We start from the raw sequence: 25,565 nt of genomic DNA, 5'->3' as shown, positions 1-25,565 counted from the left end.
ATCGTTATGGGCATTTTGACAGGCAAACAGCCCATTTAATGAAATTGAATTCTTGGCCCCGCTTTGGACTGTATTAATAGGGTCTCTAATATAGCTCTCATCCTCCCTTTAGGGACCATCGTCCTGTCTCAAAATACACCCACCACCAATTACGACACGGCGCGAGGCCCGGTCACACGTCTAAAGCCGTGTCGTTCACTCAGTTCTCAGCCTGAACTAATTAGCTAACTAACTAATTAAAAACTGATTACCCGATCCCACTTAAAAGGGGTTCTTTCAACCATGAGAAGCAGACAATTTGGTTCATTTGAAGTCAAATCGCTTCTCTGAGTGACGTATTGCATACGGTCCCTTCTCGTATGAATCCACTTCGGCATGAGGGCTATTGATCTTCTGCTTCCAGGCCCTGGTACCGTCGGGCGTTTTTCATTTATATGTACACGGCTATTTGGGTTTGTTTTACTAGCTGGCTGCAACTCTCCCTTCCAGAAGCTTACGCCACCATAAAGGAAAACCGCTTCTTTAAGTAATAAGCCCTGTTATTTATTGTCACCATTACCGAGCCACTATTGTCTTGGGGACAGAATTTGTGGCTGGAGGCTGATGGGTTTAGTGCCTATCTCTCCATTACCTGTCTAAGGCTCTCGCTCCAGTTCTGCTTCCCTTGGTTAGATTGGTGCTCCTCGGCCATGTTCCTCCATCGCACCTATTACCGGACCCCCGCCAAGGTGTTTTACGGAGCAGCGGCACAACGTGCGATGTCCCGACAGAAGTCGACCTCCAGTATCCGGTTTTCCCAAAAACTTCAAGCCAGACGCACGTCTTTTTTGGTCAAACGCAGGGTCGCTGGCTAGAGTGAGAGTCACAATTCGAAGCAAGTCTGCACACTCATGCACAAGCACTTATTTACATAACAGTGTTATTACCTGCAGGGTTTGCAAACCACCCCAGCGTCTACTAATTTTAGGTTTATAGTAGAATAATATAGATTTGCCGTAAGATTTCTGCACGAGCGCGAGAATCTGAAAGCGCGAGTGTCACAACCAGACGCGTAAGAGTTGGCAAGCCGGTAAACGTCAGGTACTCCCTCCTGGGTCTGACTACAGACGTATGAGTCGCTCCAGGGCCTCACCCCAACAGCTCTGAACAGTGACCCCTAGCAGTAGTTGTATTCTGCTCGTTAGATTATAATGACATGCGGGTGGGGGAGATACATAAATATATACATCAAATATGTCTACCATTGCTGATAGCTTTCAGCAGCGGTATCTGCCCCTGCATATGTTTATACTGATCTCCGGGGCGATGCACAACATGGTTAGATTATACACCGAGCCTGTCTCCCACGCATATTAATACGCCATTATGTGCTCTGCACTCCAGACCTAATCTAAAGCAAACATCTATCTAATCTAAGGCTAGAAGTGACATGCAAAAAGACCAATTATATATGTATGTATAGTCATTATTATACAATGTGTGATTAATAAGATGCAAATGCATGTACCTGGAGGCATTACTCATATCATACAATTACGCCTCAGTATAAAATCTCCTACGACTGTAACTTTTCTGTGATAATGGGCCCCTCGTCTGCAGTTAACCCGTCACACACCAGGGGGCCGTTCATTCTTTCAGGCAATCTTAAGGAATCGCTTAACCTCTTCGATTAATGGACAAATTTGCATGGGTCGGGGGATGTTGCCCGGTGGAGGAATTTGGGTGTGCCTCCCATGTCTCATACGTGCATCTGAAGAACTTCCACACACCACACAGATGTCAGATTGCTGCTGCTTCTAATCTGCAGAATCATGCATTCTTACTGTCAGACATTTTTTATTTCTTTTACTAGAATAAATCACAAAATGCAACAAGCGTGTACGTGCTTATACGCTACAATAATAGTACCAGTAATTACCTCAGTAGTAGCAAAAATAATGAGAAAGGGTATGTATTCGTCCATGTTTTTATACCTTATGATGACCTATTTTTAACATCTACTGCACTGTTCCACCGCATCAAATTCCTGTTTACTATGTGCATTTGGAGAATAAACTGCTTCTGACTCTGAAATGGACAGGCAAGCAAATGTCAGACAAACCAGATCCAATAATCGGCCTGTGGATGTGGCGTGGTTCGGTCGCTGATGTCAGGAGGGTAAAACTCTACCTTTAATGGACACTTCCACTGCAAAGGATGTTGCTGGGGGGTGGAGGGGGTATTACACTTCACCTGTAAATGAACTTTACTCTAACATCAGGACTCGTTCCCCCCTCTGTCACGTGACAGTTCTGCGGGTCTCCTAAATAGCTTTAACAGCTTAGCAGCTGCAGAAATAGCTGCAGAAATCGGTCTGCTGTGTGCGGGAGAGGACCTTCGAAGGATAGCGGCGGTAAGTATTATAAGCAGGAAGGCAGGACTGATGTTGGATGCACCCGCCTTGATTCATTGCCCCTTTCCAAATCACTTGCTGCCCGTTGCCAAAGATTAAATCGGTCCCACTGCCGCTGCCGTTGCCAGGAAATACCAGTCGGATTGTTAGCAGGGGAGCTGGCCGCTTGCGGGTGTGGGTTCTGCTGAGAGTGTCCGGGCATTGTGGTACTCGTCGCGCTTTGGGCTGGCTGGAGACCCTCTCCCTGCAAGCTTTGCCTGGGTGAGCACAAAGTGCTTGGCAGAAAAGTGCCTCTAGTGCATTGTGGGATAGCACTAACCTCCAGCCCCTGAAAATGTCTGCATTATTATTGCTATTGGTCCTGTGGCAGTCGGCCGCTTCTGCGGAGTTGAAGTAAGGTCTTGCCGACAAAGGCGCAGGGCATTAGCGCGGACCTCTTACGGGCATGGAGACTAGGATTCGATCCGGTCCTCAATCACAGCCATGCAAGAGAGGAGAGTCACACTTCTCTCCCCTGCGGAAAATGAGCTAAGTGCCCGCCCCCGGCAATTCCACCCCAACCACAAGCATCCAGCACCGAAACGGAGCCTTCTAACAATGAAGCGACAGGAAACTTAGTCTTGGGGCGGCTTATGTAATACCGCCATGGAAAAAAGTAAGAGACCACTCTCTATTTGTAAACAAATCTGCATTTTTAAAACCTGGTTTAATTGTGGTCACGCTGAGCAGCAGGTTGCTTCCAGGTTCAAAATTTCTTAAACAGCAGCAGACAAGAAGAAGGTGAAGCAGGAGACACTGGGAACGACCAGAAACCAGCCAGGCAGAGGGAGGAAGCGGCTTTCTAATGCCAGAGATGACCGTTAACTTATCCGACAGTTTCTCATGAATCGTGGGATGACATGAAGTGACCTTCAAAAGGAATGGGAAACATTAAGTGCAGGTGTGAAGTGCACCGCTAGGACAGTTCGTAAAGCAAGGAAGGAACCCTTCATTAATGAAAAAAGGAAAGAACTAGGCTGCAGTTTGCAAAAAAAAAATTATATATATATATATATATATATTATCCATAGACATACACCCATGTTGAAAAATTTCTAAAAAAGAAAATCGTGCTGCGGTGTGAATGGGGTTGCACATTCACTGCATAACATGAATGTGACAAATAACATCTTGAATCTTCAGTCTTTAATTTGGGGCCAAGCCACACCTTACTCATATATTACCACGCAAGTCCGCAAAAGCACACGTTTGCCTTTATAAACAAAATTCGCCTTCAACAAAATGTACTGGAAAAGTATTGCATTAATGTACGGATGGGAATCTATTTTCCCCATATCAGACAAGCTACCTTTATCACTGTGTCATCATTTTAAGATCACTAGAAGCAACACTCTTCATAGTTCTGCACATAATTTGACTCTACATTTTGTATGCTCTTCAAATGTAGAGTCGAAAACACACTCTTCCGCAAGCTCAGAAACACCTGCCTATCCACCCATGTAACCTCTCATTCGAGATCTTTGGAACACATGTTGTAGACTAAGAATACAGAAAGATCACTGCGTCCTTTGATTCCAGAACCTCTCACTGTAGAACGTTGTAACAAATGTTCTAAACAAAGAATACAGAAGGGCCAGCAGGACCAGAACAGCAAACACCGAAGGTTTTATCTTGTGTTACACACATACACACGCATTCATGAGCTTGTCTGTGTGCTTCCATATGGTTGCCCGGGGCTACATTAAATGAGGTGTACTGGTTTCCCTATAAATAAATGAAAATGAAACAAAACCTTCCATAATTCCCAGCATTTACAGCTCCACAATTCTGGAGTGAACAGCCATGGCGCAACAAAGAACTTCACTTAACCTGTGCTCTCAGAAGTCGATACTGTACACGTAAGGAACATTATACGGTGGGATACCGAACAGGCATGACGGTGGGATACTGAACAGGCATGACGGTGGGATACTGAACAGGCATGACGGTGGGATACTGAACAGGCATGTCGATTCTTTTTTCCCAAACACCACTGGCCTTTTCAATCTCCCTCCCAACACCAGTACCCAAACAATATATTTTATTCATACCGCTGGCTGGAAACACATATAAAAATGACATTTTCCAAACACACTTAACGTGCGCTTATCTCGCACGCAGCACCGCTACACTCCTCTTCTCCTCCAAAACATAGGCGTTTAGTACCCTCAGAATAACGTAAATTATTCACATAATTACATCAATGATATTAATAATTTGAGAGCACAATCCTTCAGTGCAAAACATTCCACTCCTTTATTAAAAACAAAGATTATTCCGGAGGCTATATGCCTGTACTCTGTGATTCCCACCCCCCCCACCCCCCTCCATAATTAAGCCTGCTACCTTTATCAGGGAGATCCACTCAGGGGGTTCTGTGACGTGCAGTAGACAACGCTTTGGTGCTTAATGTCAGAGCTGTTTGGTTATAATTACAAGCGGCCCTTCAGCAGATGGAGGGCCAGACTAGCTGCCTGGTAACAGGGAGCACGGAAGCCTTCATCCTGCCAATAACCCACGTCTCTGCAAAAATGTTCTTTTTGCTGTGCAGAAATGCCACTGGAGTCCCAAAAAAATTGAACACATGCGTGCACACACACACACAGGCACACGCGCAACAGGAATGCCCCTGGTCCTGCATGACGCACCTGCATCTGACGGCCGCAGGCGTCGCACACGATTACCGTCGCGTTCGGGACTAACGGCCCATTTGGGCCACATTCTAACTCCGCAGGCTGCGTTGGTCAAATTTAATGGGCGTCATCAATTATTTACCTGCTTGATTCCGAAAGGTCATTCAATTATGTTACGCTTTTGCTGAGGGGGGGTTGGAAGTGCAAGCAAGTGCCCTCCTGACCTTAAGCAAAGCAACGCTATTGTGGCCCCACCAGCGGACGTCCAGTGAGCAACAATAACTGGAGCAGCGTCTGTTTGGAAGAAACCGCTGTTCAAAATGCCCGCGGGGGGGGGGGGGGGGGGTGGGTTGGGGTCAAAATAAACTGCATTTCTTATTAAGCCAACATACAGGTGGCTGCAAGAAATGAAAGAAGAGGACGTCTCAGACAGCTCCTCCCAAAGGAACCCAGACTTAGAAACAGATGCTGACGCGGGGCCGCAGAAGAGCTTTCTGCGATTTTCCCCGAGCTCTGCTAAAAAATACATAACTGCACCTTTTATGATGCCTAATTGCCTTTCCTAAAAAAACATAAATTATCTTTTAACATTAATTTTTCAGCACAAAAAAAAAATACTTGAGTTGTCCTAGGCTGAACAGGAATGAGCTTCTATCCTTGTATAAAATCTGAAGTCTGCACATTTACAGGCAAAGACTTTTATAATAATACAAAAATAAGCATACAAAAGAATACCGGTCAAAGGTTTGATGGGACCTGCTGAAAACCATAATTATCTGTGTTTTAAATTATAAATCAACTATTAAGAGGAGTGCAGGTTCCTCTTGGAGTCTGGATTTGTGCTTCCAAACTCTATTCATTAGATCCAAAGAGGTAGAGTTCATGAGTTCTGTATGTGTGGTTCCCGTTGGGTTGGGTAGGGACTCTCTACCAAGTCCATGTAAACCAGAATGGCTATCAAGCCGTTTCTCAAAGACACTTTCCTTCTTCAGCAAGATAACCACACAAATTATACCTCGAAATATTGCGGAAACAAAGGGAAATTGAAGGCAACAAAATAATGACCCAACTGGGTCCCATGGACAGGATGTACTAGGCGAAGCAGCCCACAAGTCCCCTGTATCTCTGGGAACTGTTGCACAAGAAATGGGAAAAAGAAAGTTGGGCTGGTGGTTGATTTTCTACTTAAAGTTGTTAACCAAATGCCTTCTGTTTGTGCAGCTGTTATCAAGGTAAATGACGGCTATTTTGAGAAAACCAGACAATTTGCAGACAATTTTCCTGAACGTCAGTTTGTCACTCTTTAGGTTTTGTTTTGTATATCGCAATGTGTTTTTCTTCCTCATTTATTTATAGACAAATGTGATGTAAACTTTATGAAACATGTACTCAGATGTTTAACTGATACATGCAGCTCGGATGCTCATTTGGAAAAGCATGAAATCCGATCATAAGCCTGTGTGTTTTGTTGCTCCCCCATTCCCTGGGGAGGCTTGGGGGGGGGTCGTCTTAATCAACCCCTTTCCAGTCATCTTCCCACCTGGAACATCCGCTCCCTCATCCATTGATGGTCGACTCCTCCTTGTTCAACAACCAGTTTGTTCATAATCCTGCATTCCTCTCCACGAATCTCTCTCCATGAGTCTCTCTACCTCTCTTTGACTTCTTACTTCTTTGATCTGTCCATCCTGACATTTAGAGTCTAGTTGAACTTCCCTCCTGGGACATTCCTTAAAACCTGGCAATGTCTCACCTCATCTGTGATCACCACACACTCCCTAAAACCTCCGGGCATTCACTGGTCGAACGCTTTGTCTAACGTCATTCCCCTGAATCATTCTCAAGACTCCACCTGGTCTGATTTTAGTAATGGACATCCTACAAAAAATACTCTCTCTGCCCCCAGGGCAAACCTCCCAACTTCAGCATTTACCATACATCATTTACCAATTTGGCTGCTAATGGCATGGCAGAACCATTACAGGGCTACCAGGACCCCTGGAGGATTTCCCTTCAGGTCCTCACTCAGCCTCTGTGTAGGGGTTCCTCAGAGCCCTACCCTGGGTCACCTTTAAACATTCATTGTGCTCTAAATCGCATGCTTCTGTCAGTTTTGCTCCATCAGTGTTTATCATCGCCGAATCTGCTTCACTCATTCTGCTCCAGTTCCCTCCCACAAGCACGGCTGCCCCATTTGAACAGTCTGACTGGATGAATTCATACTGACTCAGACCCTACATACCTAATAACTCCAGGAGCCGAGCTCTGCGTTCCCAGTGTTTGTGGGAGCTCTCGGACCAGAATGCACACGGAAGCAGGTTGTCTGATGAGCCAAGGACACCGTTTCAGCAAAGGCACGTGCGAGTTGAAAAAAGCTCACTATAATCACACTGTTACATCCACTCATGTTTTTTTCCCCGTGTAAAATGAATCCTTTAAAAGCAGTAAATATAGTCTCCCTGAAAAATGCTATTCATGTTTAGCCTCTTTCCATCTGAAATAATTAGCAGTTATTGGGTTTTCTACCACAATAATCTGAAATTAAGGGCTATGAGAAAACTATAAATTCAAATGCATATGGAGTGTGCTGTGGAATAGCTTAATATAAACACACACACAAGCTTGCAATCCTTTCTTGTAGAATATTCTAATCGGGCAGTATTTGATCTAACATTTCTTGTTCCTATACAAATATATTACTCCATTTCATTTCACTTGGGTGCCTTACTGGTCTCCCACACTAATTATTCTCCCTGTAACCCAAGTACAAGACACATCATGTTGCCTCAGTAGCTAAAAAAAACAACTCTGAAGTGTTTATTTTCTTCACCAATAAGTCCCATTTACATGTAAATGAAAGGAGCCTCCCTCCGTTTTTTGATCAAAGGATCCCGCGAGTGTGTGTCGTATGATTATGTAGTCATATTTGCATGAGAAACCCAACCAGACGGACGGTGCCGCCGGATCTGCACCCCTCTCCGTCCTGCACTTCCGAGGAGCCCGCTAATTACGAAGCCCGTTTATATACAGCGATGCAATTGGGCCGCCCAGAGATCCGGCTCAATAAGAATGAAGTGTGAGGCACACTGGGGTCTTTAAGGCCCCGGCGAGAGAATTCTGCTTTGCTTATTTATTTTTCCAACACGCTGCCGGTGTTTGCATGCATGCCTCGTTTGCAGATCTGGCCCAGGGCCACTGCAGTTTGTCTTCCTGCCACAAGCAGTCGCAAGTAAACAACCGTCCTCTCTAAGCGCAGGTGACAGCGTCTCCTTACTGCACACCCGGGACATTCGTGCTACAGGGACGCTGTCCTTATGCAAAGAGTGCATCAGAGCCCGAAGAATTTTCCCAAACGTCATTAAAAAGCTGCATGTGGATGAGAGACACAGAGCTTCCTTTTATTATGTTGTGTTTAACAGCATGTTTTGTCCCTGCCCACCTGGAAAATGATCAACAGTGATTTTACCACATGTCCTTGTTTTGAAAAGCAGACAAAGAGTCGATTACGCAGGCGGGGGAGGGGGAGAGGGGGGAAATAGAAACCGGTTTCATAATTCCACAGTGGTCTTTCTTGGAATTAATAAAAAAAGCTTTGCTTCACACATACACACGCAGAGCCCTTTCACTGGGTCTCAAACGCGAGATTAAAACTAACTGCGGGCAGAGTGCTGAGCGCGCTGTTCTGTTTGGGATTTTCAAATCCACAAGATGAGGAAATTCAGAATCATACTACAGAGAGGCTTTTCACACGGGTGGGACATCAAACAGGCGGCAGATTATGCGCGTCTTACCGAACATAGAGTACATGATCGGGCGGGTATGTGCATCAGTGGAGAATTCAGCAAAAACACTATGTGAATGGAGACCCTCTGCCAGGTGTCAATACAGCCTCTATCCTGTTGGCATGATCCACTCATTTCAGCAGCTGTCCCGAGGCCCCGCCCCCACCATTGTCACACCATTGGTTGATTGGTTTTTTTGTTGGAATCCTGATTGGACCTGGGTTTTTAACGCTGCTTTCCACTTGAACTGGGATGTCAGAATTTCTGAGTGTAATGCATAATGAGTGTGATTGTAAAATGTTACCAAAATGTCCTCATGTTAAAGCACAAGTACTGCTAGTTGGTCCTAAGGCTGCTCTAAATGAGTTTGACATCCTCAACCTTGGTGGTCTGCCTACTCAGCCTAACACAGTGGTCAGAGATCTTGGTGTCCTAGTTGATCCAGATTTATGTTTCGATGCTTACATAAGAAGTATTACTAGAACATAATCAAGCTTCAGAAGATGCTCTCCTGCCATGTTGCAGAAGAACTAATACATGACTTCCAGACAGGGTACTGTATTGCCCTCCTTTCTGGTTACCATTCTGGATCCTTACATAAAATTCAGCTGGTACAAAATGCAGCAGCCAGAGTTTACAAACAGTAAAAAATTTGATCATATTATTTCTGTTCTATGCTCCCTTCACTGACTTTCAGTTAAGTCTTGAATTGATTACAAAATACTGCTATTAACTCAAAAAGCACTAAATGGTCTTGCACCTATATATCTTAGAGATCTACTGGTCTGTTACAACCCTCCTTGCTTGCTTCGATCTCAAGGAGCAGGATATCTATAAGTACCTCAAGCAGAAATAACTACGGCAGGCTGCAAAACATTCTCTTATAGACCCCCGCAGCTGTGGAATCGTCTTCCAGAGGATGTGTGGGATTCAGACTCTCAATATTCAAGTCATGACTAAAAACACACCTGTTTAGTTTAGCTTACAGAGACTCTAGTTCTAGGTTTAGCTAACTGTTCACTCCCAGTTAGGCCTACAGTGTAAGGTGTAGAACTGGTTGGGGATCGGTGCCATTGGCTTTGGATGAGCTGAACTGTCAGTTCTGTCCCTCCTGCTTTACCCCCCCTCGTGGAACTAGAGGGTTGACGTTTCAGGGACCCCCCATGCCTGCATTCCCACCTACCTCTGACGTCTCTCCGGCCTGCCCGCCCTTCTGCCCGCGACGTCTCCGTCACCTGTGGCGTCTCTCCGGCCTGCCCGCCCTTCTGCCCGCGACGTCTCCGCCACCTGTGGCGCCTCTCCGGCCTGCCCGCCCTGCTGCCCGCGACGTCTCCGCCACCTCTGGCGTCTCTCCGGCCTGCCCGCCCTTCTGCCCGCGACGTCTCCGCCACCTGTGGCGTCTCTCCGGCCTGCCCGCCCTGCTGCCCGCGACGTCTCCGCCACCTGTGGCGTCTCTCCGGCCTGCCCGCCCTGCTGCCCGCGACGTCTCCGCCACCTGTGGCGTCTCTCCGGCCTGCCAGCCCTTCTGCCCGCGACGTCTCCGCCACCTGTGGCGTCTCTCCGGCCTGCCCGCCCTTCTGCCCGCGACGTCTCCGCCACCTGTGGCGTCTCTCCGGCCTGCCCGCCCTGCTGCCCGCGACGTCTCCGCCACCTGTGGCGCCTCTCCGGCCTGCCCGCCCTTCTGCCCGCGACGTCTCCGCCACCTGTGGCGCCTCTCCGGCCTGCCCGCCCTGCTGCCCGCGACGTCTCCGCCACCTGTGGCGCCTCTCCGGCCTGCCCGCCCTGCTGCCCGCGACGTCTCCGCCACCTGTGGCGCCTCTCCGGCCTGCCCGCCCTGCTGCCCGCGACGTCTCCGCCACCTGTGGCGTCTCTCGGGCCTGCTCGCCCTTCTGCCCGCGACGTCTCCGCCACCTGTGGCGCCTCTCCGGCCTGCCCGCCCTGCTGCCCGCGACGTCTCCGCCACCTGTGGCGCCTCTCCGGCCTGCCCGCCCTGCTGCCCGCGACGTCTCCGCCACCTGTGGCGTCTCTCCGGCCTGCCCGCCCTGCTGCCCGCGACGTCTCCGCCACCTGTGGCGTCTCTCGGGCCTGCCCGCCCTTCTGCCCGCGACGTCTCCGCCACCAGTGGCGTCTCTCGGGCATGCTCGCCCTGCTGCCCGCGACGTCTCCGCCACCTGTGGCGTCTCTCCGGCCTGCTCGCCCTTCTGCCCGCGACGTCTCCGCCACCTGTGGCGTCTCTCGGGCCTGCTCGCCCTGCTGCCCGCGACGTCTCCGCCACCTCTGGCGCCTCTCCGGCCTGCTCGCCCTTCTGCCCGCGACGTCCCCGGTACCTGTGGCGCCTCTCCGGCCTGCTCGCCCTGCTGCCCGCGACGTCTCCGCCACCTGTGGCGCCTCTCCGGCCTGCTCGCCCTGCTGCCCGCGACGTCTCCGCCACCTGTGGCGTCTCTCCGAGCTGCTCGCCCTGCTGCCCGCGACGTCTCCGCCACCTGTGGCGTCTCTCCGGCCTGCTCGCCCTGCTGCATGCGATGTCTCTCCTGCATGCCCAGCTGCTGTGCCACTGTTCGTCCTGCCATCAAAAGCAGTACCATCACCTGCCTTTCCCCTGCATTGAGACTCAAATCTTAAAATTTGGACAGTGTGAATTGGGACTTTGCCGTCTTGTTCATTTGGCTTCCTCTGTCAGCCCCTGCAGGATGGGCTCCCCCTTTGAATCTGGTTCCTCCCAAGGTTTCTCCCTTCTAGGGAGCTTTTCCTTGTCACTGTCACCTCTGGCTTGCTCACTGGGGGCTTTGGGCAGGGATAATGTAAAGCTCTTTGAGACAATGTAATGTTGTGAAAATGCCCTATACAAATAAAATTAAGCTAAATTGAATTAAATGTAGCATAAGTCATCTCCAGCATGGATCACAAAAGCAGCCATCTAACAACTGGTTTCAACTGGTTTGAACTCACTCAAATCAAACAGCTTATTTGACTATATTTTCCTTAACAACTATGTATCTTCCAGCAGAATTATTTACAACTCTGAAAATAGTCCAGCATGGAGTCATATGGGAGAACATGGAGCCTGTCCCACACAGCACAGGGCAGAGGGCAGGGCAACACACTATGAGCAATTTATTGGTGCCAGTTTGCCTAATTGCATATCATTAGATTGTGGCAGGAAACTGTAGAACTTGGAAGGAAACCCATGCAAACGGGGAGCGAACATGCGAGCTCCACACGCACACGGAGTGAATGTGCCAACGCCACACGCACAAGGAGCAGGGCATTTGCCAGCGAGCATCGCATTTTCCATAAAATCAGACCTACACCGTACGTTTGTGTCTGTACGAAACAGCTGATCCGCAGCAATAAAACAAACATGCGTCAATAGAGCGCTGCTGACCATATGTGGAATTACCATTCAGAATTTACCCATGAATACCGCTGGCATGGATGGCGCACTGGGGTTTTGCGAATGCCAGGCGTGCGGTTTTGGCCTAAGCGGTCAGAATGAGGTCACCGGCTCACTTCAGCGTATGTCTGTGGGATGGCTGAGATCGGTACATGTGTGTCTCTCCTGCAGTACTTTTCAATAGTTTCTCCCTACAGGAACATCCTGGAACCCGCTACTTCTTCACCTTTAAAACAGGGCCCGTTTGAGTTCCTAACCCATTTACAGCGCATGGTGCAGAGATTAAAGAGGAGCTTTAGCCTGAATTATCGTGGGCTCATTGTGCTATGCATTAAGGGATTAGCATTGCCAGCAAAGAGGGAGCTTTATGATAGTTCAGAGCCGCACTGGCTCGACCTGGCCCACTCTCCAGTCCCGGAACGAAGTTTCTGCTTTTTCTGACATCCCGCGGGTCCTGAGCCCTTCACGGCTGCTGCCAAGAGTGTAAGAAAGAAAAGAATAATATTACTAAAGATAAAGAGAGCCAGAGCTGCTCGTCTTCAGAGGAAGAAGCCCACAAATGGGAAGAGAAGGGGTTGAGGGTAGAGCTAGCTCTGCCCTAACGTGGGTACTCTGTGGACTGAATAGCTTCCTTCCCATAATCCTTGTTGAGGCGGGAAAAACGATTCAGGATGACAGCTTTCTTATAAAGTACCTCAGGGGCGCTCCAACAGGTCAGTAAGTCTCAGAAACACGCCGGCACACCTCTACCTGACCGGGGAGCGTTTATCACACTGTTGCATGCTCCTCCTTTCCATCCCCCCCACAATGCACTGCTGCGCCAGTCTCCGGAGAGTGCACAGGTGGGCGGACAATGCCTCTGGGCCTCCACATCTATTTATCATCATTTCCGGGGCCTTGTCAAAGTCATGACGTCGCTCCCCCTGCTCTTTACCCCACCGTGTCCTTTCTGCCCGTTCCAGAATCTGCGTTTCGGAAGTGAGCCTAGAGGATGGTTTGTTGGGAGCTTCGGGGCTCGTTTATGCTGACGGTTCGACAGAAGAGATATGGCGGCCACCGTCGGGAGGCCAGCCAAGTGATCGCTCATTAGCGACTCCGTTGAATCGAAGCGATTAACCCGTGTGGCTTAAATACAATAGAAACTAGTATGAATGAGAGTAAATATAGCTAAAACTGTACGATGTGTGGTTCTGGGTCCGTTTCATTATCCTAAAGGGGACAGGGGACACCATCTGTTGCCTTTAAGAGTGTAATGACTCATTACTTCCCGGGCTGACGTTTGGACCCCAACCAGCTTACAAACGAGATGAGCATCTGAAAGGAGTCAGAGCTCAGATGATACGGACGGAGGGGAGGGAGGGAGTATGTGCTTCTCTGTGGCTACGTGTCTGTCGGAGGGATAACGCAGCCGGCAGCGTGATGAAGAGGCAGGAAAGGTTCTGCTGTTGGTTACCGGAGGCCACGCTCACGATAGGGGGCGGGATGAAAGCGGACATGCCGAGCGTGGTGGGGGAAGGGGGGGGGGTCTGAGGAGCTGGGGGGACCTTTTCCATCTAAGAACAATTCCTAGTCGCCCCATGGGGCTACAGCTCTCTGCGTGCGACCAAAAGAGGGATGAAAGGAGTGCTTGGTTTCACTCATCCAAATCGTAGCAGGGGGCTCGCGTCCCTGACCTCCCCCCTCCCCCCACCACCTCCCCAAATCTGTGATCTGAGGCTCGTGGGGTATGCACCACAATGCCTGAAAACTCACAGACATCATACTCATTCCCCGACTCGGAGAACGCCTGCAGCGGCCTGATCTGCTCACGGCTGAGAATGTGTTTCACTCAAACTGCCACAATAATATGAGAGAGAAAGAGAGAGAGAGAGAGAGAGAGAGAGAGAGAGAGAGAGGGAGAGAGAAAAGAGAGTGGGAGAAAGAGGGAGAGAAAAGAGAGAGAGAGTGGGAGAAAGAAAGAAAGAAAGAAAGAAAGAGTGGGAGAGAGAGGGAGAGAGAAAAGAGAGAGTGGGAGAGAGGGGGAGATAAAAAAGAGCGAGTGGGAGAGAGAGAAAGCGAGAGAGAGAGAGAAAAAGAGAGAGAGTGGGAGAGAGAGGGAGGGAAAGAGAGAGAGAGTGGGAGAGAGAGAGAGGGAGGGAAAGAAAGAAAGAGAGAGGGAGAGAGAGATGGAGGAAAAGAGAGAGTGGGAGAGAGAGAGGGAGAGAAAGAGAGAGAGAGAAATCAAGCTCTTCAGCCCTGTAGACGACGTTAAACTAGGCTTTGTGCAGCTCCAGCTCCAGATGAGGGTGGCAGTGGAGCAGCCTTTAAGACACTACAGCTGTTTAGACTCTTCCTCATTTATGGAGGAGCTCAACAAATACAAACAAACGAAAATCATGACCTACAGAAAACTGAAAAACTTCAGAACAAAAATCCCCAGATGGGAAACCGCAAGCGGTCAAGGCTGACACATGTCTGTTTAATTAACGTTCTGATATAAAAACATAATGATTTTTGTCAAGTATTCTCACACGGAGACATTTTCCCCCAGGCTAGCTTATAATCGCTTGGCCTATCAAAACTTAAAACGAGCCCCATCTTTCCTTTGGTGTCCTCACAACTTCTCCCTAAAGTCTCCGGCCCTTGTATGGTCTTCCGGAGTTTTCTCCGTTTTGCTAACGAGGGCCGATCAGCAGTAACGCTACAGCATCAGATCTCCATCAGCTGTTTTCCAGCTCCCCAACAATGACACTGTGCCATTAATTCATCTGCTTATTTTTTTTGTTTGTGTTGACATGTTCCAAATGATCTGATTTTAGATTAGATAAAAAAAAAGTTTGCCAAGAAAACCTCGAATTTACAAGCTGTGGTTTTATTGTATGTGACTTTCGTTTTGTAAGTGCTTTGTTAACTAACCTCATATACAGTTTTAGTTTATTTATTACAAAGTCCCTGGCAACTATGAGTCATAAAATAAAACCATTTTAAAATTAAACAGAATATAACAGACAGAAATAGTGCACAAGATGTTCCTGTCTTGTACAAAATAAGTAAAAATATTATAATAATGAGAATATAATGATATTGAAACAGTATCTTAATACATTTATAGAGAGAGCTTAGATAAATGCTGATGCGCTGCGGTTATGAATGTTTTAGCTTCACACCTTAGAATTCCATTATACGGCTCTGTGGACAGCATGAAGGCGCACAGCCCCCGGGTGCGTGACTGTGTAGTTTGCCTGTTCTCCCTACGTTTAGCCGGTTTGTACTTTAGTCTCTTCCCAAACATGTGGAGTTAAGTTGATCGGTGTCTCTATATTGGCTATAGTGTGTGACCCTTGCAATGGGCAGGTGTCCCGTTCAGGGTGTCCCCCCCCCCCCCTTTGTTTTCTATGCTGCGTGGGCTACGCTTCTGTGATTCTCTGTGACCAGAAAATGGTTGAATGGATGGATGGATGGCTTTGCTTAAGAAAAGTTCACTTTTAGGACAAATGCTCACCCGTATTGGGATGTTGTTCTTGCTCTGGGGAAGAGCAGAAAGGTCATCAGGCCTCTGGAGGACATCGCTCTGGACAAGATGTGCAGACTCAGACCAATAGAGGGCTTTAAACCCCGAAGGTGGACATTCAGGCAGCCATTAAACACCGGGGGAGGTGGTCTAGTGTTTTTTTTCCTCTCTCTTTTTAGACACCCCCCATAGATGGGGAAATGTAAACCTTTACTTATGTACTGAACAAGGCCACTTCCAGAGGGCACAAAGAGGCTAAGGGGGGAGGGGTGATTTATGTAAGCGTGCACGTTAACGCCACAGAATGATGTTTATTACAGGAGGATCCAAAAGAAAGGCCCATTGTAAAGCACGGCCTGGGTCTGCGAGACGAAAAAATAAAAATCTTTTACCCTCTCCCAGGAGAGAGAGGGCAGGCCGTGTTTTGCGGGCCTGAATACCGGCCTGTAATTGGTTTCTTTGGGGTGGAAGTTCTGGTGCAACAAAAAATTGATATGAAACAGACTTAATAAAAAGAAGTAGCGGTGTAAGTTCTATCTGAGGCTTTCGCAGATGGGAGCGGAATTAAAGTCCTGTTTGGGAAATGGATTGTTTTTTAAAAAAAGCAGGGAAGCCAGGCGTGGAAGAATTGGCCGACCCATCAGTGACCTGGAATGGAAGATTCGGCAACGCTAGTGTCTCGTTCATATCCGGTCGCCCTTCGAAATTCCATTCTATTTCGACCGTTTATGGGATCAAATACTGGAAGCTTTGAAGCATTTCAGCTATGATTCCACTTTTTCGGTGTTTGAATGTTTATTACTTTGCTAATATCATTATGTCGTTGCAGTGATATGGATTTGCCGACGCCGTTTGTTAGGGTCAGAGTTAAAGCTCCAATAAACAGTATATCTTCAGCAGGACATACTGGTGAAATTCCCAGTACGCCCATCACTGTCGGGCCTAATTACCCAGTGAGTTAAACTGGCCTTTTAAATCATTGTTTCAGCTCTGAGATTGCCGTGGGTCCGTCAGAGAAGTGCTGTAATGTTCAGTTTTTCTCCCCCAGAATGAAGTACCGTTCGGGGGGGTCCACTCCAAGAGCTGAAATGTTTTGACAGAGTCAGGCTCGGTGCTGGAGGTCCTTCAGGGAGCCTGTTCTCCACGGAGGGTAACGAATCCGGCCCTGCAACAGCGCCCTGCGGCAGAGCAGCCGGCCGTAGAGTGGTGGGCTTGCAGGTAATTAGACCCAGAACTCCTCGAACCCAGAGGAGAATCAGAGCGGTTCTACTCACGGCCTGGTACAGGGAGAATGTTTGAAGGGGTTGGGATGGGTTCTAGGGTCGACCATGGACCTCATTAGAGCCCTGAAATGCATCATGGGTAAAAATGGCCGGTCATTGATGTGGGCTTAGATATAAAACCCTTATGAGTGAATGCTAACAAGTTACTGTGCTACTATATGTTCACTCAGTACACCTGTACAGCTTCGATTTTCTCCTTAATGCTACGAGATTTTGCTAACAAAGGTTAATCACCCCTCTCAAGGGTACAACAGTCCTTCACCTCTATGCAAACTCGGACTCCTGCAATCAATGTATTTAGACGCCTGAGAGACAGTGGCATTCACGTTAAGCCCTGCCGTCCGGGGGCCAATCACCACATCCACTAGGGGGTGCCGGACCATCCCTTCTGAAGAAGTGTGCCACCTACCAAGAGGTACTGGAGGAATGCAATACATTCCATGCCGACTGGAATGCAGAAGTGCAGGCGCTGCCTCCAGAAGAATAAAAATATGGGGAACGTTTCCTACTGCAGTGAAAATCCGACTTCCTAACTGGGCAAATCGCATAAAAAAATGCGACAGTAGATTCCGAAACTCTGTGCATGGGGGTCGCCGTGGGTAACGTTAGCTATCTGATCATTGCTACAGCTCCGCCGCCCTCTTTAACTGACGCCTCCAAGCTTTCCAGTCCCTCAGAAGCGAACAAAATCCCTAGGGAGGTGGGAGGGCAAAGTCAAAACGGGTGCCGAGAGTCAGGGACCCAAGTCTCACCTCTGAAGAAACGTGGCACCTTCCCGCGCATTCAGGGGGGAGACACTGTGCGCATTGCCCACCCCCGCGTGAGCGGACTGAAAATCAAGGAGAAGCTTATTTTCCCTGCTCTGTTGGGGGGTGGCCTACCAGGGAACCAGACACAGAACAGCAGCAGTAGGGGTGGTGGTGGTGGGGGGGGGTCTTATGTAACAGAAATCTCTGATCCCTTTAAAAAACAATTGAACACAGTGTAGCCTAAAGAGGCGTGGGGGCCTCCAGCTATGCCTGTGTTTAAATCCTTTGTCTGGTGGGGTGGGGGCTTACTGTATACTCCATTAGCGCACATTGTTTCTGTTTAGTGTTTTCGGTCGTTAGCTAAAACCGCCCGCTACAGCCGCGACATCATTAATCAATGCAGCCCAGTGACTGGATGCTAAATGCTAAATAGGTTTCTATTCTTAGCGGGAAGGGCTTCATCTGGTGAGCGAGTGCAGGGGCGTGTGCGTGTGTGTGCGTGTGTGTGTGTGTGTGTGCGTGTGTGTGTGTGTGTGTGTGTGTGTGTGCGTGTGTGTGTGTGTGTGTGAGGCAAAGTCTCATTATATTACCGTCACCCCACCCCACACACCCCCCTGGGGGCGGGGCAGATCGAGCTAGGCCAGGCCAGGCCAGGGTGGGGCCCGTGGCGTTAAAGCCTGATGTGTTTGCTGTAATTTCTGTAATTTAGTTGCCGGGAAACATAGGACTGTTTAACATTCTGAATCAATTCCATCCTCACCATGCTGAGCAATGCCAGCCCCCCCACCCCCACTCCTCCACCTTAACCGTCCCCAGTAACAGAAGACAGTGATTGGCGTCGGGGTCCCAAAGGTGTCATGTGACATCAGAGGTCGACAAGAGCTGCGGCATCAGCCCTGTCAGTGTGACGTGTGACGCTTCTGTCACCAAACAGGCAGAATCAGCCCTAATCGCCATTCTGATCACTCCGTGTGCTTTATTACTTTCGTAATGCCGTTCCTTCCCATCACCAAATTGAAATTTATTATCCAAATGCCTTACACACCGTAATGTTAGCATGTATTTTCATTTGTTCATTTTTTTTTTTCACAAAGCTTGGGAAGAATTTCAAGTTTAAAAAAAATAAAAAATCCCATGTGAGGAAGATAAATTTCATTTCATTGAATTTAGGGGAAAATAAACAGTTGTACCTCTAACAGGGATAAATGATTTACACAACTGAAGTTGCCCAGAACACGTTGTGTATATCCTGCGTGACTCAGCCAAAATAGATATTTATTCATCTGGTCACAATAAACGGGCATAAATGACGAATACTGGATCCAAACAGGAAACCAGTAGGCGTCTAAGTCCACCGTGTTGTGATACATTCTAATGGAGCGCCTGATTTTGTCAGGCTGTGTCCAGGTTCCCAGTGTGTCCATCCATGAAGTAGGTGTTGGGTCTTTGGGGGAATGAGGACAGCTCACCCTGGGAATCCATCCCGGAGCTGCTTTTCAGCCTGGAAGTGGATCCGGGCTTTTCCCACTCAGCTCCCGGGATAGATAATCAGACACGGGAGATGTAGTGAATATCACCAGCCTGAATCGAAAGCCCCTGGGTTGTGAGAATGGCGGATGTGTGGGGGGGTGGCAAGTCTTCAGTTTGGTCTTTGAGCCACGAAATGAGTTTTCCATGTGATTTTTTTTTTCTCTTATTTGTCTCTGTGATTTTATTTCCCTGTTCGGCTCACGAGGAAAACAGCATTTCTGTGCACGTTGAGAGAGCAAGCCAGCGTTATTATGCAAGACTTTCTTCCGCCGCTTATCACCAAGAGGATCCTGAAGCATTTTCACGGCCCCCCCCCCCCCCCCAACCCTTTAACTTTAAAAATGCCTCACGGACAGTAATTACCCGATGTACCATCCAAGCTTGCTGTAGAAATGCGATATAAAAGTCATCCGATATACAGCCGTGATACGCCGTACAGGCAAGCCGGACTGTACCGGATCAGGAGATTGACTTGTTACCCAAAGACAGCTGGTTTCAGGCGGAGGTGAGGCTCTGCCCTGCTAGACACGAATACAGCACTTAACCGGAATTTCCGCGGTCAAAATACCCAGCTAAAACCTGCGGGGAAAACTGTGATAACGTGCCTGCGATAGGAGAACCAGCTAAGCCTCCGCAAATACGCCGTTGGTGTTGATATGGGCTTCAAGAGGAGACCTGCCCTGATATCCGCTACGTGTTCCCGTGACATTTTGAGGCGATGTTGCCCCTAACAGTGCTGCATCCCGCCCGGCCCAGGTCCGCTGTAACCACAGGATTCGTTATTATGGTCCGTTTACCCCCCCGGACATGCTGAAGAGATGGGAGGAGGGAAAACGACAGGAAATGACATCACTGAGGTAGATTTGCATAATCTTTTTTTTAGAAATCTGAGAATTATGGGCACTTTACTAGAAAACACTACAGCAGTTCAGTCAGTGTTGTAAGGCCTAATGTTCCCTCCCTGTCACTAAACATCTGCCAAAAACATGTATCCTACAGAAGAGTCTTTCAGGACCAAGCGTTTATTGGTTTATCTATCAGATTCACCCCAGATGTTATAACGCTGAGTTATGCTCACTCTAGCATTATTTCCCACCTTTGGGTGAATGGGCGTGTTTGGCTGTTTACCAAATAATCTCTTAAAAGTCTCTAGACCGTGGTTGCAAGGGAGGGGTGTCAAAAGGACTGCGTATCGCTTGTAATGTAGTGTCTCAGTATCCAGCTGGACTGTGACACACCACAGGATGAGGCCGATTCAGGCCGGGGGGCGGTTGTGTTACGGGGTTAACTGTAATTGTTGAAGTGACATGTAACACCAGCTCTCCCCATGTGAGCCTTCCTGCAGTCACAGGTTAAGGCGCCGCGTGTTTCTGGGCTCGTGAATCAATTATGACGGCTTAACGTGACAGATGTGACGTCTACAAGGCGGTTTACCGCACGACACACGTTGAGTCGAGCAGTGAGTTGGTAGTTGTGGATGCCGATGATTCGTACGGACACAAAGGTAGCAATCGGAACACTTCAGTCACTATTGCCATGCCTTGGTGTGCACTGACGCTTGTGGATCTTTCCGGAAAACCTCTGGGCTGGAGCGAATGGATAGTGCCCGGCTCTCACTCCGTGCTGTGCTATTTATACGGAATGGAGGAGCAATGATAAAAGGTACTGTCAAATTCATCTACAGGAAATAATTAGCTACGTGTCATGTTCGGAATCGTCGGCTTCTAAAATTATACACTGTGGCTGACCGAGCCCCCCCACGCTGCCCGCACACGCGAGCCCTGTCACGTGCACGAACACACATGCACATGTACGCATTCTTTTCTTCTCGAAGCCTCCGTGCCTCTCCTTTCACCTGCCGAGGACGTGCACAGGCCACCTTGCCTCATTTCCACGGAGACGAGCGTGAATTCGTCGCCGCGCTTTCCGCGGGTGTGCCCTGACGAATTACCCTGGATGTCACACGCAAACTGACTTTGCACAAGCGCTATATTTGTTTCCATCTGTCATCTCAAAGCAGACAGACTATTTAATCGAGCCAATTCAGTCATTTAGACTGCCAGCTTATTTGTCGCGAAGGATTCATGTTTCGTGTCTCAGAGGCGAATGAGCAGAGCGCCGGTTCGCTTTGAAACGGACACGGACCCTTTTCCATCTCCTAATTCAGCCCCATGCGGGGTCTCGTAGTTTGAGACGAACTGGCCAGAAAAGTCACGCTTCCTCCCCGCTAACACGCTATAGTGCCTGCAGTCTGATCCGCTGCTCTTTCAAGTCCGAAAGGTACATTTACACCGTTCTGTTCCCTTCTAATCTAGTTGCTCTTCACACAGTAAGGAAATCTCTTTACAGCTCACAGTCTATCCAAAGGCGCTGTGTCTAGACCTGTCTAATGTTTCTGTCCATGCTAATGTGCCTCATACGGCAATCCAAAGGGGTACTAATGGAATCCAAAGGGCACTATCGCAAAGCGCTAACTCTCCAACCCGCACATGAAATCTTAATTCTTGAAGACCTTACAGCCACGTCAAAAGCAAACTCAATTTGTCGCCTGGGCTATTTTTTTCTGAAGGATATAAATATTCGAGGCACATTTTTTCCCGTGGGTGAACAATTTCAGTTCGGAGCCACTAGAGACCTCACCAGACACTACCAGACTTCAAAATGAATTCCCGAATATTTTTGGGGATCTTGTGGTTAGTGGGGGTGTGAATAACACAATGGCTGACTTGGTAACTGACGGTGGTAACATGATCCAAGTCGCTCCTCAAACACATTAGGAATGTCACTCAGTTATTCAGTGCCTTCCGATTTTCCCACTGATAGACTGCAGCTCTTATGCTAAAAGGACAAATTAAAGTATGAAAACAATTAACAGCGATTAATCGCATATATCAGCGATTAATCGCAATCGCTCGAGCCAGAAGGCTGTAATATCCAGGTGTCATAAATACAGAGGCTCCCAGCTGAACACAAGGCGGGAAAAAGGAAAGTAGGATGTCCAGCCGGGAGTGTAATTGCAGATCAAGGCGCTTAACTAACAGCAGGGTGGGCGGCAGGGTGGGAAATAGCGTAACTAATGGTGAAGTTATCGCGCTCATTGGTATCGATCATCAAATCTGCCCACAACGTCCTCTTCAATGAAAGATCTACCTGAAAATTAAACAAATGACTGTTTAGCGATTAATGAAGGGAAACAGAGGGAGACGACGCTGAGCACATGGAAGGATGGTGGAACCCAGGGAAAAACAAACATCGGGGGCATTATCGACCTTACCATTATCACGCGGACGCAAAGACTTTTCTTAAAGTTCTGTTTTTTTTTTTTGCTCTCCTCTGTTTTCTTCCACTGATACTGGCTTTGGTCCAGAGTCCCCTCTGCTCTGTATGCGTTGGACCCGCTCAGCATAAAATGGCCATTTTTTTTTCACGCGCGACATTTTTATATGTTCCCCCGGCAGTGCCGTTTGGGTTTATTTCTATATTTACCCATGATGGCCTGCAGATCGGCAGATCCAGGGCGCCTGTTCATTAGGGTTAGCCAGGAGTTATGCAGCAGCAGGTGATTGCTGTTTGAACAATCAAGTTTCTCGCTGATTAATCCCTAACCACCTAGTCAGCGGCTCCATTGAAAGTGACTTCGTTGATTTTTTATTTTTTTTTATGGTGGCTTGGGGGGGGGGGGCTCTAATTCATGAGCATGCTGATTAGCCAGAGTGCACCCCGAAAAAAAGTTGCAGTCTCTGCCTAAACACTCGTTCGGATCTGTAAGATTTACATCTGACCTTTTTTTTGGTGTGAATAAAATAATCGCACAGATTTCTTCCCCGGGGGTAAAAATGAAGCCCCCTCAGACAGCTATGAGAACATGGCGTGATCCTAATAATGGCACCTATTAATTTAAGAGGTGTTTTCAGGGAAAGAGATTTACAGGGATTATTCATGGAAATGTGTGCCGCGATGTATAATTGAATATTTCATTATTATAGTAATAGATGGTTTTGTGTGATTCAGAATGATAAGTGTCTGACTAAGTGATGGCGTAGGTAACGGAGCTCTGTGCAGAGCGACTATGTGCAGTGTTACTGTACAGTTACACAGGATGTCTGCTGGTCAGTGCTCAGACCTTTTCCTGTTTTCCCGACTCTCATCTTGCACCCAATGACCTCGATCCTGAGCCGGGTCACATGACAGTCGGCCTATGAGGTTAGCGCAGGCTACGACGTGCGTATGTGACACGTGGGTAATGTAAGCCGTCGAAAGCCTTTAGCCGATCCTGCCCGAAGTACATTTCACGTCCAGAATCAATTCAGGTTTTTAATTAAAGCAAAGGGAGGCCAGTGAGTGAGCGCCGCATATATAATAAGCCCCGGGGAAGTGGGTTATGGGATGCAGGGTCGTGGTCCCCGACAGATTCTGGCACACCGCTTTGGTGACCTCATACGCAGCAGTGTCACTGAGCAGGAGAAACGTCATTTTTCCAGTTAGGATCACGTGCGAGTGACAGTGGCCAGCGGGAGGTTTCCCCCCTCCCTCTCTGCCGCTGGGTGTGGTGAAAGAGTCGGGAGTCGTGGAAGAGGGCGGGTTTAAAAAACACATTACTGATTTACGATAACCAATGGCTATTATTTTCCTGAGCCAAGATCTGTTCAAAAATAGAAAACAATGGCAACAACGAAAGTCACGTTCCTACTGCTGTGCAGGGTAAAAGCACGCCGGTGTGCATTGGAGCTCTGCAGTAGCGCCTTGCCGCCCAGCACGCACTGCGCATTAACGTAGAATTTATTGCCGCCTTGCACTAACGACATTTACCGGCTAATGCAACGTATGTGAGACAGGAGACTCGCATATGCGTTTTCGCCAATAAAAAGCCAATTTTCGCGCCAGCAAGGCCACACGCAGATGGGGTCCATGATTAAACAGAACGACTTTCCTGTCCCCTGGTGCCTAATAGGATCCCGACCATTGGCTCCGGTGCCACACGGCCCATTGACAGCCATCAAGATGGGGGTCAAGATGGAAGTCGATGTTTCCAGTCTAGGGACGCCCCGTAAATCAGACGTTCTTCGTTTGGTTAATCGCTCCTCTTCCATGATAGACGCCGTTTCGCCTTATTGCCAGTGACCTTGTTGAATGGTACAAGGTCTTATTTTCCTGACATTTTTTCATTCAGCTGGGACTGTAATTCAAAACACACCAAATTCTTACCATTAGTCTGCCATCTGGCCAAATGTAAAACAAAGATCTGTTTAATGGCTACTATTTTCCATATCTGGACTGGAGAGTCACCCCTCCGCAGTTTATCTTGGTTTAGTCGCACTGTGGGATGGCACTTCCGTACTGCATACAGGGGAGGGTCATTTACAGTTATGCAGGGGGGGGTCTCAAGTCCCTTGTCCTGCTGTGGAGGCTGACAGGGGTGATTGTAGGATTTTATCCTTAGGGTGGAAATACCCCCTTCTTTATGGGGAACTTGGGAAGACGGAAGCCCATGATAAAATTTGCAAGCAGGGGGTACGAAGATGTACAGGAAAACATTGGGAAAACTGCTAACCGGTTTCAGAATAATTCGTTTTCAGGAGCGCTGACATAAATAGAAGGACTGAAGGTGTCCAAAACAGGGTCTCGAACCCCCTATGTGCGGCGACCATACTGGGCTCACATTTCAGCGCGTGCCGGATTGCCGCGGGTAACAATAATTCATTACCGACACAGCGCTCTGTCCGACAAGCAGGGAGTGAGAGTAAGCAATACTGGTTTAATTAGATTTCAGGATGACTCTGGGCTTTTAATACCACAGCTCTTTAAACGAGAAGCTGGCCTGGGCAGCCCATACATCAGGAAACAAGCCACAACTCCAAAATGAAATCTGTATCCACGGCCGTGGGCGACTGCCGGACCCCACAGCCAGCGAGGGGGCAGCGGGAGCACTCCCTGGAAAGACAACAGCACCTGTGTCGTGTCGAAACCCAGAGAAAGGACAGACAGACCTCATGACCCAGCAGAGGAAGATGGCGAATGTGAAGGAACTGTACAGGCAGAGTAATGTAAAATGAATGTCAAATGCATAACTTACCACGAGCCTGCAGGAGTCCACATCATGGTCCGGTTCTCATCTACAACTATTTCACATGGACACAGACCTTCTCAAAAGGTTATGTCTGTCGCATGTATAAATCAGACTCCAGTAATTTTTGTTATGAAGACATTGTTAGTAATTTATGAATTTTATCGATTTGCGCTCTAGCTAGGCTAATAAATACTGCTGGTTTTCCT

The sequence above is a fragment of the Brienomyrus brachyistius genome, chromosome 25 (genome assembly GCF_023856365.1).
Source record: "Brienomyrus brachyistius isolate T26 chromosome 25, BBRACH_0.4, whole genome shotgun sequence".
Classification (NCBI taxonomy): Eukaryota; Metazoa; Chordata; class Actinopteri; order Osteoglossiformes; family Mormyridae; genus Brienomyrus; species Brienomyrus brachyistius.
This window is presented reverse-complemented; position numbering follows the sequence as displayed.